Consider the following 19,794-nt stretch of genomic DNA (forward strand, 5'->3'; position numbering starts at 1 on the left):
CTCCACCACCTTGAAGACAGGTGTTAACGTCTTGCGATGCTACAATCTCCACAACCTTGAAGACAGGTGTTAACGTCTTGAGATGCTACAATCTCCGCCACCTTGAAGACAGGTGTTAACGTCTTGAGATGCTACAATCTCCACCACCTTGAAGACAGGTGTTAACGTCTTGCGATGCTACAATCTCCACAACCTTGAAGACAGGTGTTAACGTCTTGAGATGCTACAATCTCCACAACCTTGAAGACAGGTGTTAACGTCTTGAGATGCTACAATCTCCACCACCTTGAAGACAGGTGTTAACGTCTTGAGATGCTACAATCTCCACCACCTTGAAAACAGGTGTTAACGTCTTGAGATGCTACAATCTCCACAACCTTGAAGACAAGTGCTAACGTCTTGAGATGCGACAATCTCCACAACCTTGAAGACAGGTGTTAACGTCTAGTTTTGCCTGACGTGGACCAGTAGATCTTTTGCAGTACTATTCCTATTACTACCACGGCTACTACTACACTACTATTAATACCACTACTACACTCTCTACTAGTGCTTCTACCACATTACTACTACTGGTACTACCACATTACTACTACTGGTACTACCACATTACTACTACTGGTACTACCACATTACTACTCCCTTCCTCCGCTCGCTCCTGTAGTGTTTTCTGACCTTCTTTACATTTCCCTGTTCAGTTTTGACTTTTCACAACTGAGGTAGCAAGGTAAAACAGGCAGCAAGGTATGATAAGCAGCAAGGTAAGAGATGCAGCAAGGTAAGAGAGGGAGTGAGAGAGACGGTAAGGTAAAAGACAGGTTCCAGTAATCTGGGTAATGTTAGTCTTTAACTCATAGAAACAACACTGACAGAAATTCTTCTAAAGAGGATAATGATGAATAAACTCTTAAAACATAATTCATTACCACACAATGAGTACATTATTCACTACCTCACAATGAGTACATTTTACGTTACTTGACAATAAGTACATTAACCTCAGGTCTGCCACACACAATACTTCTGTATTCAAAACTTTTCAAACTTTTGTTGGCAGCCTCTAAATGCTCTACTTTCCACTTCTCTAGAAAGAAGGTTTTCCACTTTTGAGATATATATAAACTCGGTTTTCCTTTTTGTTTTCAACTTCTGGTCTAGGTCAGGGGGTCTCCAAACTTTTCACTACAAGGACAACATCGTATATTTTATACATTTTCGGGAACCAAAGAAATAAATCACTTATAAATAAATATAAATGAGTGAATAAAACTTAAATAAGTTTTATTCACTCATTAAGTTTTATCCTAAGAAAACTTAAATAAGTTTTATTTGGATAATTTTTGTAATCAGCATGATATGATTCAGAACAAAAGAGAAATGTGACAATTACGAAGAAACATTACGGTGTTTATAGTGATATATGGGTAAAAATGTTAAACACAGTATAATATAGTATAATATAGTATAATCAATTACTGAACTGCAGATGAGAAAAATTGGCACAAGATTAATCTGTACAAGATTAATGGGAATGATGGAACTGGGTTTTAATTTCAAAATATTGCTGAACTGAGGTTTCAACCTTGAGGAGAGAATTATTAAAATGGACTTCAAATGTTCATCAGATAAATTTGTGCGATATTTGGACGTGACATATTTCATTTTTTAAAATGTTTATTCACAAAGGTACGTTGTATCAAAAACTGATACGAATCCACAAGCAAATCACTTCAAATTTAGAAACTGTTCAGGCTGTCAAGATTTATAAAATTGGATCAGATTTCCGTCTTTATACTTTTCGTTCACCATGTCACGTGACTGGAGATCAATAATTTCCATTTGAAACTTGGGAGTGTTTTAACACTGTGGTCAAATGGTTTTTGAGACAGCTTTATTTAATCTGTTATTCCATCAAGATCAGAAAATCGCTTCTAATATTGTTTTTGCAAGTTATTAATAATTTCTGTTACTTCACTTCATGAAATTTTTCCCAACATTGGAAGTGAACAAAGTTAGAAACTATCGTCTGTCCTTCCAACAGTATCAATTTTATACTGAATGTCTCGACACGCGTGAATAGATCACAAATAATTTTTTTTTCACCTTGCAACTTCAGATTTAATTGAATCCTATGACTTGTCACGTCTGCACAAAAATGACAATCTGCGAAGTTAGTCAGCGTGTGATAAAAGTGGTTCAGGTTGATACATCTCTGTCAGAAATGAATCAATTTTCTTTTTCTGACCTGAAAGAACTGTAACCGAACCTTGCCATAAGTAAGTCATCCAACTGCTGTATAATAACGCAAGTCAACCAACTCAGAATCAATTTCTTTCAGAAAATCACGAAACTGGCGATGATTAAGACCGTCAGATCAAATGAAATTCACTGGTGAAACATCAAGTTTCAGAAAGCAAGACATATCTACATATTTTCCACACAATGCTTGCTGATGGATAACGCAGTGCAGAAACACTGGTGCTGATGGATAACGCAGTGCAGAAACACTGGTGCTGATGGATAACGCAGTGCAGAAACACTGGTGCTGATGGATAACGCAGTGCAGAAACACTGGTGCTGATGGATAACGCAGTGCAGAAACACTGGTGCTGATGGATAACGCAGTGCAGAAACACTGGTGCTGATGGATAACGCAGTGCAGAAACACTGGTGCTGATGGATAACGCAGTGCAGAAACACTGGTGCTGATGGATAACGCAGTGCAGAAACACTGGTGCTGATGGATAACGCAGTGCAGAAACACTGGTGCTGATGGATAACGCAGTGCAGAAACACTGGTGCTGATGGATAACGCAGTGCAGAAACACTGGTGCTGATGGATAACGCAGTGCAGAAACACTGGTGCTGATGGATAACGCAGTGCAGAAACACTGGTGCTGATGGATAACGCAGTGCAGAAACACTGGTGCTGATGGATAACGCAGTGCAGAAACACTGGTGCTGATGGATAACGCAGTGCAGAAACACTGGTGCTGATGGATAACGCAGTGCAGAAACACTGGTGCTGATGGATAACGCAGTGCAGAAACACTGGTGCTGATGGATAACGCAGTGCAGAAACACTGGTGCTGATGGATAACGCAGTGCAGAAACACTGGTGCTGATGGATAACGCAGTGCAGAAACACTGGTGCTGATGGATAACGCAGTGCAGAAACACTGGTGCTGATGGATAACGCAGTGCAGAAACATTGTCAACGCCACGGGTGAATACTACTAGCTGTGATGTGTCACATACTAGGAGTTGTGATGTGTCACATACTAGGAGTTGTGATGTGTCACATACTAGGAGTTGTGATGTGTCACATACTAGGAGTTGTGATGTGTCACATACTAGGAGTTGTGATGTGTCACATACTAGGAGTTGTGATGTGTCACATACTAGGAGTTGTGATGTGTCACATCATTCGAGTCACCAAGTGCGAGAGAAGAAAACTGAAAATTTCGTGTTTTCCTGCAGTGTCGTGAAATATATTGCTTCGTATATGCACAATTCTACGAGCAACAATATTTGACTCAAGGCTGAGGATTTCCAACAGATTTGTTGTTTCTGGTCATAACTCTCCCACTGCTTCCATCATACACTCTTTGATCACATCTCACTGGTCATGACTCTCCCACTGCTTCCATCACACACTCTTTGATCACATCTCACTGGTTAAGCTTCATTTTCAGTTCTCTTGTGTGTAAAAAACCTTGATAGGAAAGCAACCTGTGTTGCATTGATTTAATTATTTTTCTGATCGCTGTGTTCGTGTGAACTGGTAATAACTTGGTGAACGTTTGGTCTCACAGCGCCGACGTACACTGTACTCCTTCAAAACTGCAACAGCCTGGTGGTACAAGACACACAAGCGACACTCTCCACTGTTCATTTCCTTCCATAACAGAAGGTTATCTCCGAAAAATGAAAAGATTAGAACTAAAAATTGAACAAATTTTGACATATAAATTGTTACAAGCAACAAAACCCTTAAGTGATTGTAAATGAGGGTTTATTAGTTTTACTATTTATAAATATTTCAACTTGTTGTGGGCCGCATGTGGCCCACGTGCCACATGTGGCCCACGTGCCGCATGTGGCCCACGTGCCACATGTGGCCCACGTGCCGCATGTGGCCCACACAACCGCAGTTTGGAGACCCCTGCACTAAGCGTATATTATTTTTATTTAAAATAAGATGTAAGTTTGTTTATACATTATAGAATGTCTTATTGGTCTAAGTTCACGTCACTTCTCGACCAATCACGAGCTGCTTAACCTTCCCTCTATGATATTTTTCACCAATTTAAAGCCGACTTTTATTTTCTCTTAGCTATGTACCGTCCAACAGCGGACCAGTTATACTATCCTGGCTGCTGGATATCAGCCAATCAAGAAGTTTCTCCTTCTTGGATGCCAGTTATCCACCAACCACAGACCAGTGTCACTCATCTGGATATCAGTTATCCACCAACCACAGATCATCTCCTGTTCATACAACCTTCAATACATTCAATACATTCTCGCAAGAGTGACACCCACCAAGTGGCATCCACCAGGTGGCACCCGCCAGGTGGCACCAAGTGATATCCTGTATTCAAAACGGAATTACACTATAAAGATTTGTCGTAAAGTGGGAGGTGCCAGCAGCCAGAAATAATGGCACTGTGAGTGTGTGTGTGTGTGTGTGTGTGTGAGAGAGAGAGAGAGAGAGAGAGAGAGAGAGAGAGAGAGAGAGAGAGAGTGTGTGTTCCCTGGGATGATAAAAGAAGATGATTGTATTAACCTGGAATGTCAATTATATTTTGATCGCTTTTCATTCGCCAAACTTAATTTTTCAGAACTGAAGCTGAATTCCACTCATGAGCTGAACAATATTGTGACGTTTAGTAACACTGCTGAGTAACATTGTGACGTTTAGTAACACTGTTGAGTAACAATGTGACGTTTAGTAATACTGCCGAGTAACATTGTGACATTTAGTAACACTGAGTAACATTGTGACATTTAGTAACACTGCTGAGTAACATTGTGACGTTTAGTAAAACTGCTGAGTAACATTGTGACGTTTAGTAACACTGCTGAGTAACATTGTGACATTTAGTAACACTGCTGAGTAACATTGTGACGTTTAGTAACACTGCTGAGTAACATTGTGACGTTTAGTAACACTGCTGAGTAACATTGTGACGTTTAGTAACACTGCCGAGTAACATTGTGACATTTAGTAACACTGCTGAGTAACATTGTGACATTTAGTAACACTGCTGAGTAACATTGTGACGTTTAGTAACACTGCTGAGTAAAATTGTGACGTTTAGTAACACTGCTGAGTAACATTGTGACGTTTAGTAACACTGCTGAGTAACATTGTGACGTTTAGTAACACTGCCGAGTAACATTGTGACATTTAGTAACACTGCTGAGTAACATTGTGACATTTAGTAACACTGCTGAGTAACATTGTGACGTTTAGTAAAACTGCTGAGTAACATTGTGACGTTTAGTAACACTGCTGAGTAACATTGTGGCATTTAGTAACACTGAGTAACATTGTGACGTTTAGTAACACTGCTGAGTAACACTGTAACGTTTAGTAACACTGCTGAGTAACATTGTGACGTTTAGTAACACTGCTGAGTAACACTGTGACGTTTAGTAACACTGCTGAGTAACATTGTGACGTTTAGTAAAACTGCTGAGTAACATTGTGACGTTTAGTAACACTGCTGAGTAACATTGTGACATTTAGTTTGAGTATTGTGACGTTTAGTAACACTGCTGAGTAACACTGTGACGTTTAGTAACACTGCTGAGTAACATTGTGACGTTTAGTAAAACTGCTGAGTAACATTGTGACGTTTAGTAACACTGCTGAGTAACATTGTGACGTTTAGTAAAACTGCTGAGTAACATTGTGACGTTTAGTAACACTGCTGAGTAACATTGTGACGTTTAGTAACACTGCTGAGTAACATTGTGACGTTTAGTAACACTGCTGAGTAACATTGTGACGTTTAGTAACACTGCTGAGTAACAGTGTGACGTTTAGTAACACAGCTGAGTAACATTGTGGCGTTTAGTAACACAGCTGAGTAACATTGTGACGTTTAGTAACACTGCTGAGTAACATTGTGACGTTTAGTAACACTGCTGAGTAACATTGTGACGTTTAGTAAAACTGCTGAGTAACATTGTGACGTTTAGTAACACTGCTGAGTAACATTGTGACGTTTAGTAAAACTGCTGAGTAAAATTGTGACGTTTAGTAACACAGCTGAGTAACATTGTGACGTTTAGTAACATTGTGACGTTTAGTAACACTGTGACGTTTAGTAGCACTGCTGAGTAACATTGTGTCGTTTAGTAACACTGCTGAGTAACATTGTGACGTTTAGTAACACTGCTGAGTAACACTGTGACGTTTAGTAACACTGCTGAGTAACATTGTGGCGTTTAGTAACACTGCTGAGTAACACTGTGACGTTTAGTAACACTGTGACGTTTATTAACACTGCTGAGTAACACTGTGACGTTTAGTAACACTGTTGAGTAACATTGTGACGTTTAGTAACACTGCCGAGTAACATTGTGACGTTTAGTAAAACTGCTGAGTAACATTGTGACGTTTAGTAACACTGCTGAGTAACATTGTGACGTTTAGTAACACTGCTGAGTAACATTGTGACGTTTAGTAACACTGCTGAGTAACAATGTGACGTTTAGTAAAACTGTTGAGTAACATTGTGACGTTTAGTAACACTGCCGAGTAACATTGTGACGTTTAGTAACACTGCTGAGTAACAGTGCGACGTTTAGTAACACTGCTGAGTAACATTGTGACGTTTAGTAATACTGCTGAGTAACATTGTGACGTTTAGTAACACTGCTGAGTAACATTGTGACGTTTAGTAACACTGCTGAGTAACATTGTGACGTTTAGTAACACTGCTGAGTAACACTGTGACGTTTAGTAACACTGCTAACATTGTGGCGTTTAGTAACACTGCTGAGTAACATTGTGACGTTTAGTAACACTGCTGAGTAACACTGTGACGTTTAGTAACACTGCTGAGTAACAGTGTGGCGTTTAGTAACACTGCTGAGTAACACTGTGACGTTTAGTAACACTGCTGAGTAACACTGTGACGTTTATTAACACTGCTGAGTAACACTGTGACGTTTAGTAACACTTTTGAGTAACACTGCCGAGTAACATTGTGACGTTTAGTAAAACTGCTGAGTAACATTGTGACGTTTAGTAACACTGCTGAGTAACATTGTGACGTTTAGTAACACTGCTGAGTAACATTGTGACGTTTAGTAACACTGCTGAGTAACACTGTGACGTTTAGTAACACTGCTGAGTAACACTGTGACGTTTAGTAACACTGCTGAGTAACAATGTGACGTTTAGTAACACTGAGTAACAATGTGACGCTTAGTGACACTGCTGAGTAACACTGTGACGTTTATTACCACTGCTGAGTAACGTTGTGACGTTTAGTAACACAGCTGAGTAAAACTGAGGAGTTGAGTAATACTGAGTATACCTGCAGAAGGTTTCGGGGGGTCAACGCTCCTGCAACTCAGTCTGTGACCAGGCCTCGTGGTGGACCGGGATGTGATCAACCAGGCTGTTACTGCTGGCAGCACGCAAACCGACGTAAGAACCACAGCCCGGCTGGTCAGGTACTGATTTTAGGTGCCTGTCCAGCGCCTTCTTGAAGACAGCCAAGGGTCTACTGGTAATCCCCGTTATGAACGCTGGGAGGCAGTTGAACAGTCTTGGGCCCCTGACACTTATTGTCTTTTAGCGTATTCGTGACTCCCCTGAGCAATATTATATACTCTCATTTTAAAATGACCCAAGTTTCTCTACCACAATATTTATATTAACTATGATGGTCTCCCTCACAGACACACATGAAGCACGGTAATAACACAACTATGAGAAACGCCTTTCATTGCCTCGGGTCTCTTCATTTTCCTTGTGTTTCAGTACTGTGAGAATCTGTTCCAACTGGAGGCTGGTCAGGAATCATTGATTGCTTATGCAGTGATGTTGAAGAGGGTGAGAGTGCTGACGGCTGCCTGCCTGCCCGTCTTATGGTTTAATAAGTACGCGCTAACATGAGTCGAGTTAGTGGGGAATAACCCAGTGATCAAAATGTCTTCGTATATTTCGGTAAGTCAGTCACATCTCCGCGGTGTTGAAGGTTTTGTTGAAACGGCAGAACACACAAAGATCAAGATGAGTCGAGTCTGAGTGCAAGTTACTCGACCTAGTTCAACAATGTGAGACAAGACAAGTTCACCAAGTAATCTAAGAGAGTGGTGCACACTGTGGTAAGAACGAACTTGTACCACGTATAAAGCTTGGCAGCCATTGCTGTTCAACAGTGGGACATATACCTCAGTGGTGCGACATACACCTCAGTGCTGTGACATACACCTCAGTGGTGTGACATACACCTCAGTGCTGTGACATACACCTCAGTGGTGTAACATATACCTCAGTGGTGTGACATACACCTCAGTGCTGTGACATACACCTCAGTGGTGTAACATATACCTCAGTGGTGCGACATACACCTCAGTGCTGTGACATACACCTCAGTGGTGTGACATACATCTCAGTGGTGTGACATACACCTCAGTGGTGTGACATACACCTCAGTGCTGTGACATACATCTCAGTGGTGTGACATACACCTCAGTGCTGTGACATACACCTCAGTGCTGTGACATACATCTCAGTGGTGTGACATACACCTCAGTGCTGTGACATACACCTCAGTGCTGTGACATACATCTCAGTGGTGTGACATACACCTCAGTGCTGTGACATACATCTCAGTGCTGTGACATACATCTCAGTGCTGTGACATACACCTCAGTGCTGTGACATACACCTCAGTGGTGTGACATACACCTCAGTGCTGTGACATACACCTCAGTGCTGTGACATATATCTCAGTGCTGTGACATACACCTCAGTGCTGTGACATACATCTCAGTGGTGTGACATACACCTCAGTGCTGTGACATACATCTCAGTGCTGTGACATACACCTCAGTGGTGTGACATACATCTCAGTGGTGTGACATACACCTCAGTGGTAAAACATACACCTCAGTGGTGTAACATACACCTCAGTGGTGTAACATACACCTCGGTTGTGTAACATACACCTCGGTTGTGTAACATACACCTCAGTTGTGTAACATACACCTCAGTGGTGTAACATACACCTCAGTGGTGTAACATACACCTCAGTGGTGTAACATACACCTCAGTGGTGTAACATACACCTCAGTGGTGTAACATACACCTCAGTGGTGTAACATACACCTCAGTGGTGTAACATACACCTCAGTGGTGTAACATACACCTCAGTGGTGTAACATACACCTCAGTGGTGTAACATACACCTCGGTTGTGTAACATACACCTCAGTGGTGAAACATACACCTCAGTGGTGTAACATACACCTCAGTGGTGTAACATACACCTCGGTTGTGTAACATACACCTCAGTGGTGAAACATACACCTCAGTGGTGTAACATACACCTCAGTGGTGAAACATACACCTCAGTGGTGTAACATACACCTCAGTGGTGTAACATACACCTCAGTGGTGTAACATACACCTCAGTGGTGTAACATACACCTCAGTGGTGTAACATACACCTCAGTGGTGTAACATACACCTCAGTGGTGTAACATACACCTCAGTGGTGTAACATACACTTTAGTGTAACATACACCTCAGTGGTGTAACATACACCTCAGTGGTGTAACATACACCTCAGTGGTGTAACATACACCTCAGTGGTGTAACATACACCTCAGTGGTGTAACATACACCTCAGTGGTGTAACATACACCTCAGTAGTGTAACATACACCTCAGTGGTGTAACATACACCTCAGTGGTGTAACATACACCTCAGTGGTGTAACATACACCTCAGTGGTGTAACATACACCTCAGTGGTGTAACATACACCTCAGTAGTGTAACATACACCTCAGTGGTGTAACATACACCTCAGTGGTGTAACATACACCTCAGTGGTGTAACATACACCTCAGTGGTGTAACATACACTTCAGTGGTGTAACATACACCTCAGTGGTGTAACATACACCTCAGTGGTGTAACATACACCTCAGTGGTGTAACATACACCTCAGTGGTGTAACATACACCTCAGTGGTGTAACATACACCTCAGTGGTGTAACATACACCTCAGTGGTGTAACATACACCTCAGTGGTGTAACATACACCTCAGTGGTGTAACATACACCTCAGTAGTGTAACATACACCTCAGTGGTGTAACATACACCTCAGTGGTGTAACATACACCTCAGTGGTGTAACATACACCTCGGTTGTGTAACAGTAGTGTACACCTCAGTGGTGTAACATACACCTCAGTGGTGTAACATACACCTCAGTGGTGTAACATACACCTCAGTGGTGTAACATACACCTCAGTGGTGTAACATACACCTCAGTGGTGTAACATACACCTCAGTGGTGTAACATACACCTCAGTGGTGTAACATACACCTCAGTGGTGTAACATACACCTCAGTGGTGTGTACACCTCAGTGGTGTAACATACACCTCAGTGGTGTAACATACACCTCAGTGGTGTAACATACACCTCAGTGGTGTAACATACACATACACTTCAGTGGTGTAACATACACCTCAGTGGTGTAACATACACCTCAGTGGTGTAACATACACCTCAGTGGTGTAACATACACTTCAGTGGTGTAACATACACCTCAGTGGTGTAACATACACTTCAGTGGTGTAACATACACCTCAGTAGTGTAACATACACCTCAGTGGTGTAACATACACCTCAGTGGTGTAACATACACCTCAGTGGTGTAACATACACCTCAGTGGTGTAACATACACATCAGTGGTGTAACATACACCTCAGTAGTGTAACATACACCTCAGTGGTGTAACATACACCTCAGTGGTGTACACCTCAGTGGTGTAATACACCTCAGTGGTGTAACTTAGATCTCAGTGGTGTAACATACACCTCAGTGGTGTAACATACACCTCAGTGGTGTAACATACACTTCAGTGGTGTAACATACACCTGGTGTAACATACACCTCAGTGGTGTAACATACACCTCAGTGGTGTAACATACACTACACCTCAGTGGTGTAACATACACCTCAGTGGTGTAACATACACCTCAGTGGTGTAACATACACCTCAGTGGTGTAACATTCAGTGGTGTAACATACACCTCAGTGGTGTAACATACACCTCAGTGGTGTAACATACACCTCAGTGGTGTAACATACCTCAGTGGTGTAACATACACCTCAGTGGTGTAGTGTAACATACACCTCAGTGGTGTAACATACACCTCAGTGGTGTAACATACACCTCAGTGGTGTAACATACACCTCAGTGGTGTAACATACACCTCAGTGGTGTAACATACACCTCAGTAGTGTAACATACACCTCAGTGGTGTAACATACACCTCAGTGGTGTAACATACACCTCAGTGGTGTAACATACACCTCAGTGGTGTAACATACACCTCAGTGGTGTAACATACACCTCAGTGGTGTAACATACACCTCAGTGGTGTAACATACACCTCAGTGGTGTAACATACACCTCAGTGGTGTAACATACACCTCAGTGGTGTAACATACACCTCAGTGGTGTAACATACACCTCAATGGTGTAACATACACCTCAGTGGTGTAACATACACCTCAGTGGTGTAACATACACCTCAGTAGTGTAACATACACCTCAGTGGTGTAACATACACCTCAGTGGTGTAACATACACCTCAGTAGTGTAACATACACCTCAGTGGTGTAACATACACCTCAGTAGTGTAACATACACCTCAGTAGTGTAACATACACCTCAGTGGTGTAACATACACCTCAGTGGTGTAACATACACCTCAGTAGTGTAACATACACCTCAGTGGTGTAACATACACCTCAGTAGTGTAACATACACCTCAGTAGTGTAACATACACCTCAGTGGTGTAACATACACCTCAGTAGTGTAACATACACCTCAGTGGTGTAACATACACCTCAGTAGTGTAACATACACCTCAGTAGTGTAACATACACCTCAGTGGTGTAACATACACCTCAGTGGTGTAACATACACCTCAGTAGTGTAACATACACCTCAGTAGTGTAACATACACCTCAGTGGTGTAACATACACCTCAGTGGTGTAACATACACCTCAGTAGTGTAACATACACCTCAGTGGTGTAACATACACCTCAGTGGTGTAACATACACCTCAGTGGTGTAACATACACCTCAGTAGTGTAACATACACCTCAGTGGTGTAACATACACCTCAGTGGTGTAACATACACCTCAGTGGTGTAACATACACCTCAGTGGTGTAACATTACCTGCTACCTTCCTTCAAACATTCACAACAACATTCTTCATAGCGACTAAAAAGTCTCTTGTACGAGTACTATGAAGATAGATGTGGTCTTGTAGCATGTTGTTCCGGTGTCTCTCTTCCCTCATCACCAGGAAGAAATTGAAGCGATGAACAGCTCCCTTGGCAGTCCAAGTATCTGGTTGGAACGCCATGTTATTGTACGAGTCAGACCTTAGCTTGTTGCGTCTACACTCACGACGCTGTGCAGCAGTAAGAGTGCGTTGATAGTCTACCAGCAGCGCTGCAGTGATAGTCTGGGCAAGTTTCACAATGTATACTCAAGCCACCAAACGCTTAACACGCGTCGGTGGCATAACCCACGAACACTATCGCCAAACGCTAACCTTTGCAATGCGCTCGCTCATCTAGCTTGTAGGCGCAGGTTTGCAACAACGTAAACAGGCTCATTGAGATAATGCAGGTCCCGGGTTCAGATCCAGGACCGGCCTACATATACGAACACCCTTATAGTCTTGTGGCCTGTGCACCAGTTCGTAAATGAGACAACAAGATAATCAATAGCAAAAGACAGCAGAAAGACAGCGAAAAGACAGCAGAGAGTAAATGCTTATATTTTCCTTCAGCAAATAAGCGTACAATATGTACAACATTTACAGAGAATATGTACAGTATGACAAGTTTTGCAAGAAAGCCTGTACAACAGTGCGTGACCAGACTTGCCAGTAAGAACTATCCAGCACCTGCTGTTACCCCAATACCAGGCAGAACAATCTAGCACCTTTTGTTACCACAATACCAGGCAGAACAATCCAGCACCTTTTGTTACCACAACACCAGGCAGAACTATCTAGCACCTTTTGTTACCACAATACCAGGCAGAACAATCCAGCACCTTTTGTTACCACAACACCAGGAAGAACTCTCTAGCACCTTTTGTTACCACAATACCAGGCAGAACAATCCAGCACCTGTTGTTACCACAACACCAGGAAGAACTATCTAGCACCTTTTGTTACCACAATACCAGGCAGAACAATCCAGCACCTTTTGTTACCACAACACCAGGGAGAACTATCCAGCACCTGCTGTTACCACAACACCAGGGAGAACTATCCAGCACCTGCTGTTACCACAACACCAGGCAGAACTATCCAGCACCTGCTGTTACCACAACACCAGGGAGAACTATCCAGCACCTGCTGTTACCACAACACAAGGGAGAACTATCCAGCACCTGCTGTTACCACAACACCAGGGAGAACTATCCAGCACCTGCTGTTACCACAACACCAGGGAGAACTATCCAGCACCTGCTGTTACCACAACACCAGGCAGAACTATCCAGCACCTTCTGTTACCACAACACCAGGCAGAACTATCCAACACCTGCTGTTACCACAACACCAGGGAGAACTATCCAGCACCTGCTGTTACCACAACACCAGGGAGAACTATCCAGCACCTGCTGTTACCACAACACCAGGCAGAACTATCCAGCACCTTCTGTTACCACAACACCAGGCAGAACTATCCAGCACCTGCTGTTACCACAACACAAGGCAGAACTATCCAGCACCTGCTGTTACCACAACACCAGGCAGAACTATCCAGCACCTGCTGTTACCACAACACAAGGCAGAATTATCCAGCACCTGCTGTTACCACAACACCAGGGAGAACTATCCAGCACCTGCTGTTACCACAGACGATGTAGCAACATCATATGACTGGTACATAAGCAGATAACACTGACCATTTCATTATTAGGTACACACTAACCACAAATTTATAAATACAAAGCGACACTAACCATTCCCAACTGCAGAGCAACAAATGTATGATAAACACTGAAGGCTTAAACTGTGCTGAACTTTTAGTGCGAGCAACGTCGAGGACATGTCAACTAGATTATACATCATAATTATACACAGTGGAATAATATTGAAAAAGAAATGGAAGGAGATGTGAGGATAAGACTAAAGACGTCTGGATGATGATGCCAGGATAACACTTCATAAGACGAACACTTATTAACTTACAAAATATTTGTACGTTATAGAAAGTACCAAGACGAAAGACAATGTTATGTATACGGTATTACAGAAGATATGAGACTAATAAAAGTGGTAAACAGTATGAAAGAAGAATTATAACAATAAAGCAAAGCTTAAGCTTAACTTATTCCCAGAATATGTAGGAGATAAATAATAAATCCGGAAGAAAAGGTAGGATAGTGTTGGTAAGTGTAACAGTAGCAACAGTGAGGTGTTGGTAAGTGTAACAGTAGCAACAGTGAGGTGCTGGTAAGTGTAACAGTAGCAACAGTGAGGTGCTGGTAAGCGTAACAGTAGCAACAGTGAGGTGCTGGTAAGTGTAACAGTAGCAACAGTGAGGTGCTGGTAAGTGTAACAGTAGCAACAGTGAGGTGCTGGTAAGCGTAACAGTAGCAACAGTGAGGTGCTGGTAAGCGTAACAGTTGCAACAGTGAGGTGCTGGTAAGTGTAACAGTAGCAACAGTGAGGTGCTGGTAAGCGTAACAGTAGCAACAGTGAGGTGCTGGTAAGCGTAACAGTAGCAACAGTGAGGTGCTGGTAAGCGTAACAGTAGCAACAGTGAGGTGCTGGTAAGTGTAACAGTAGCAACAGTGAGGTGCTGGTAAGTGTAACAGTAGCAACAGTGAGGTGCTGGTAAGTGTAACAGTAGCAACAGTGAGGTGCTGGTAAGTGTAACAGTAGCAACAGTGAGGTGCTGGTAAGTGTAACAGTAGCAACAATGAGGTGTTGGTAAGTGTAACAGTAGCAACAATGAGGTGTTGGTAAGTGTAACAGTAGCAACAGTGAGGTGCTGGTAAGTGTAACAGTAGCAACAGTGAGGTGTTGGTAAGTGTAACAGTAGCAACAGTGAGGTGTTGGTAAGTGTAACAGTAGCAACAGTGAGGTGCTGGTAAGTGTAACAGTAGCAACAGTGAGGTGCTGGTAAGTGTAACAGTAGCAACAGTGAGGTGCTGGTAAGTGTAACAGTAGCAACAGTGAGGTGCTGGTAAGTGTAACAGTAGCAACAGTGAGGTGCTGGTAAGTGTAACAGTAGCAACAGTGAGGTGCTGGTAAGTGTAACAGTAGCAACAGTGAGGTGCTGGTAAGTGTAACAGTAGCAACAGTGAGGTGCTGGTAAGTGTAACAGTAGCAACAGTGAGGTGCTGGTAAGTGTAACAGTAGCAACAGTGAGGTGCTGGTAAGTGTAACAGTAGCAACAGTGAGGTGCTGGTAAGTGTAACAGTAGCAACAGTGAGGTGCTGGTAAGTGTAACAGTAGCAACAGTGAGGTGCTGGTAAGTGTAACAGTAGCAACAGTGAGGTGCTGGTAAGTGTAACAGTAGCAACAGTGAGGTGCTGGTAAGTGTAACAGTAGCAACAGTGAGGTGCTGGTAAGTGTAACAGTAGCAACAGTGAGGTGCTGGTAAGTGTAACAGTAGCAACAGTGAGGTGCTGGTAAGTGTAACAGTAGCAACAGTGAGGTGCTGGTAAGCGTAACAGTAGCAACAGTGAGGTGCTGGTAAGTGTAACAGTAGCAACAGTGAGGTGCTGGTAAGTGTAACAGTAGCAACAGTGAGGTGCTGGTAAGTGTAACAGTAGCAACAGTGAGGTGCTGGTAAGTGTAACAGTAGCAACAGTGAGGTGCTGGTAAGTGTAACAGTAGCAACAGTGAGGTGCTGGTAAGTGTAACAGTAGCAACAGTGAGGTGCTGGTAAGTGTAACAGTAGCAACAATGAGGTGTTGGTAAGTGTAACAGTAACAACAGTGAGGTGCTGGTAAGTGTAACAGTAGCAACAGGTAGATGCTGGTAAGTGTAACAGTAGCAACAATGAGGTGCTGGTAAGTGTAACAGTAGCAACAGTGAGGTTCTAGTAAGTGTAACAGTAGCAACAGTGAGGTGCTGGTAAGTGTAACAGTAGCAACAGTGAGGTGCTGGTAAGTGTAACAGTAGAAACAGTGAGGTGCTGGTAAGTGTAACAGTAGCAACAGTGAGGTGCTGGTAAGTGTAACAGTAGCAACAGTGAGGTGCTGGTAAGTGTAACAGTAGCAACAGTGAGGTGCTGGTAAGTGTAACAGTAGCAACAGTGAGGTGCTGGTAAGTGTAACAGTAGCAACAGTGAGGTGCTGGTAAGTGTAACAGTAGCAACAGTGAGGTGCTGGTAAGTGTAACAGTAGCAACAGTGTGGTGCTGGTAAGTGTAACAGTAGCAACAGTGAGGTTCTAGTAAGTGTAACAGTAGCAACAGTGAGGTGCTGGTAAGTGTAACAGTAGCAACAGTGAGGTGATGGTAAGTGTAACAGTAGAAACAGTGAGGTGCTGGTAAGTGTAACAGTAGCAACAGTGAGGTGCTGGTAAGTGTAACAGTAGAAACAGTGAGGTGCTGGTAAGTGTAACAGTAGCAACAGTGAGGTGCTGGTAAGTGTAACAGTAGCAACAGTGAGGTGCTGGTAAGTGTAACAGTAGCAACAGTGTGGTGCTGGCAAGTGTAACATTAGTAACTGCAGATGCTGGTAAGTGTAACAGTAGCAACAGTGTGGTGCTGGTAAGTGTAACAGTAGCAAACCGCAGATGCTCGTAAGTGTAACAGTAGCAACAGACAGATGCTGGTAAGTGTAACAGTAGCAACAGGTAGATGCTGGTAAGTGTAACAGTAGCAACAGACAGATGCTGGTAAGTGTAACAGTAGCAACAGACAGATGCTGGTAAGTGTAACAGTAGCAACAGACAGATGCTGGTAAGTGTAACAGTAGCAACAGACAGATGCTGGTAAGTGTAATAGTAGCAACAGACAGATGCTGGTAAGTGTAACAGTAGCAACAGGTAGATGCTGGTGTAACAGTAGGAACAGACAGATGCTGGTAAGTGTAACAGTAGCAACAGACAGATGCTGGTAAGTGCAACAGTAGCAACAGACAGATGCTGGTAAGTGTAACAGTAGCAACAGACAGATGCTGGTAAGTGTAACAGTAGCAACAGGTAGATGCTGGTAAGTGTAACAGTAGCAACAGGTAGATGCTGGTAAGTGTAACAGTAGCAACAGACAGATGCTGGTAAGTGTAACAGTAGCAACAGGTAGATGCTGTTAAGTGTAGAAGTAGCAACAGGTAGATGCTGGTAAGTGTAACGGCAGCAACAGACAGATGCTGGTAAGTGTAACAGTAGCAACAGGTAGATGCTGGTAAGTGTAACAGTAGCAACAGGTAGATGCTGGTAAGTGTAACAGTAGCAACAGGTAGATGCTGGTAAGTGTAACAGTAGCAAACCGCAGATGCTCGTAAGTGTAACAGTAGCAACAGGTAGATGCTGGTAAATGTAACAGTAGCAACAGACAGATGCTGGTAAGTGTAACAGTAGCAACAGAGAGATGCTGGTAAATGTAACAGTAGCAACAGACAGATGCTGGTAAGTGTAACGGCAGCAACAGACAGATGCTGGTAAGTGTAACAGCAGCAACAGACAGATGCTGGTAAGTGTAACAGTAGCAACAGACAGATGCTAGTAAGTGTAACGGCAGCAACAGACAGATGCTGGTAAGTGTAACAGTAGCAACAGGTAGATGCTGGTAAGTGTAACAGTAGCAAGAGACAGATGCTGGTAAGTGTAACAGTAGCAACAGGTAGATGCTGGTAAATGTAACAGTAGCAACAGACAGATGCTGGTAAGTGTAACAGTAGCAACAGACAGATGCTGGTAAGTGTAACCGCAGCAACAGACAGATGCTGGTAAGTGTAACAGTAGTAACAGACAGATGCTGGCAAGTGTAAGAGCAGCAACAGACAGATGCTGGTAAGTGTAACAGTAGAAACAGGCAGATGCTGGTAAGTGTAACAGTAGTAACAGACAGATGCTGGCAAGTGTAAGAGCAGCAACAGACAGATGCTGGTAAGTGTAACAGTAGCAACAGACAGATGCTGGTAAGTGTAACCGCAGCAACAGACAGATGCTGGTAAGTGTAACAGTAGTAACAGACAGATGCTGGCAAGTGTAACAGTAGCAACAGACAGATGCTGGTAAGTGTAACAGTAGTAACAGACAGATGCTGGTAAGTGTAACAGTAGCAACAGACAGATGCTGGTAAGTGTAACAGTAGAAACAGGCTGATGCTGGTAAGTGTAACAGTAGAAACAGGCAGATACTGGTAAGTGAAACAGTAGCAACAGGCAGATGCTGTTAAGTGTAACAGCAGCAACAGACAGATGCTGGTAAGTGTAACAGCAGCAACAGACAGATGCTGGTAAGTGTAACAGTAGAAACAGACAGATGCTGGTAAGTGTAACGGCAGCAACAGACAGATGCTGGTAAGTGTAACAGTAGCAACAGGTAGATGCTGGTAAGTGTAACATTAGCAACAGGTAGATGCTGGTAAGTGTAACAGTAGCAAGAGACAGATGCTGGTAAGTGTAACAGTAGCAACAGACAGAGGCTGTTAAGTGTAACAGCAGCAACAGACAGATGCTGGCAAGTGTAACAGCAGCAACAGACAGATGCTGGTAAGTGTAACCGCAGCAGCAGACAGATGCTGGTAAGTATAACAGCAGCAACAGACAGATGCTTTTAAGTGTAGCAGTAGCAACAGACAGATGCTGCTAAGTGTAACAGCAGCAACAGACAGATTCTGGTAAGTGGAACAGTAGCAACAGACAGATGCTGGCAAATGTAACAGTAGCAACAGACAGATACTGGTAAGTGTAACAGTAGCAACAGGTAGATGTTGATAAGTGCAACGGCAGCAACAAGCAAATGTTACCTAACACAAGACTACTCTTACATCAGATCCCAGTATTAAAACCCACACTAATATACCCTATACTCCAGTCACAATAAATCTTTCATATGGCCATTCCAATAATAACGAAATTAACAGTCCTGATGAGTTAAAATATACTAGAGGCTGAACATTGACACGTCCAGCGTCGACAACGACCTACCAGTCAGTCATCGAAGTCTAAGAAGCAAACTCTGTCCCCACGAAGGAGAATGTCTGACATATTGCAAGGACTGGAAAAGTATTAATTAACCAACTGTAATGGAACAGGTGTTGTTAGTCTATTACCGAGTGTCAGGTATGAACCTTCGTGGTGCTGTGGGTACCATGTGTGTGTGTGATTGTGAGGGGTGCTGTGGGTAAAATGTGTGAATGTAAGTGGAGCTGTGGGTAACATGTGTGAATGTAGCGGGTGATGTGGGTAATATATATATATATATATATATATATATATATATATATATATATATATATATATATATATATATATATATATATATATATATGCAATAAGATCACAGTAAACAGGTGATTTTAAAATAC

Source organism: Cherax quadricarinatus, chromosome 56 (genome assembly GCF_038502225.1).
Source record: "Cherax quadricarinatus isolate ZL_2023a chromosome 56, ASM3850222v1, whole genome shotgun sequence".
NCBI lineage: Eukaryota > Metazoa > Arthropoda > Malacostraca > Decapoda > Parastacidae > Cherax > Cherax quadricarinatus.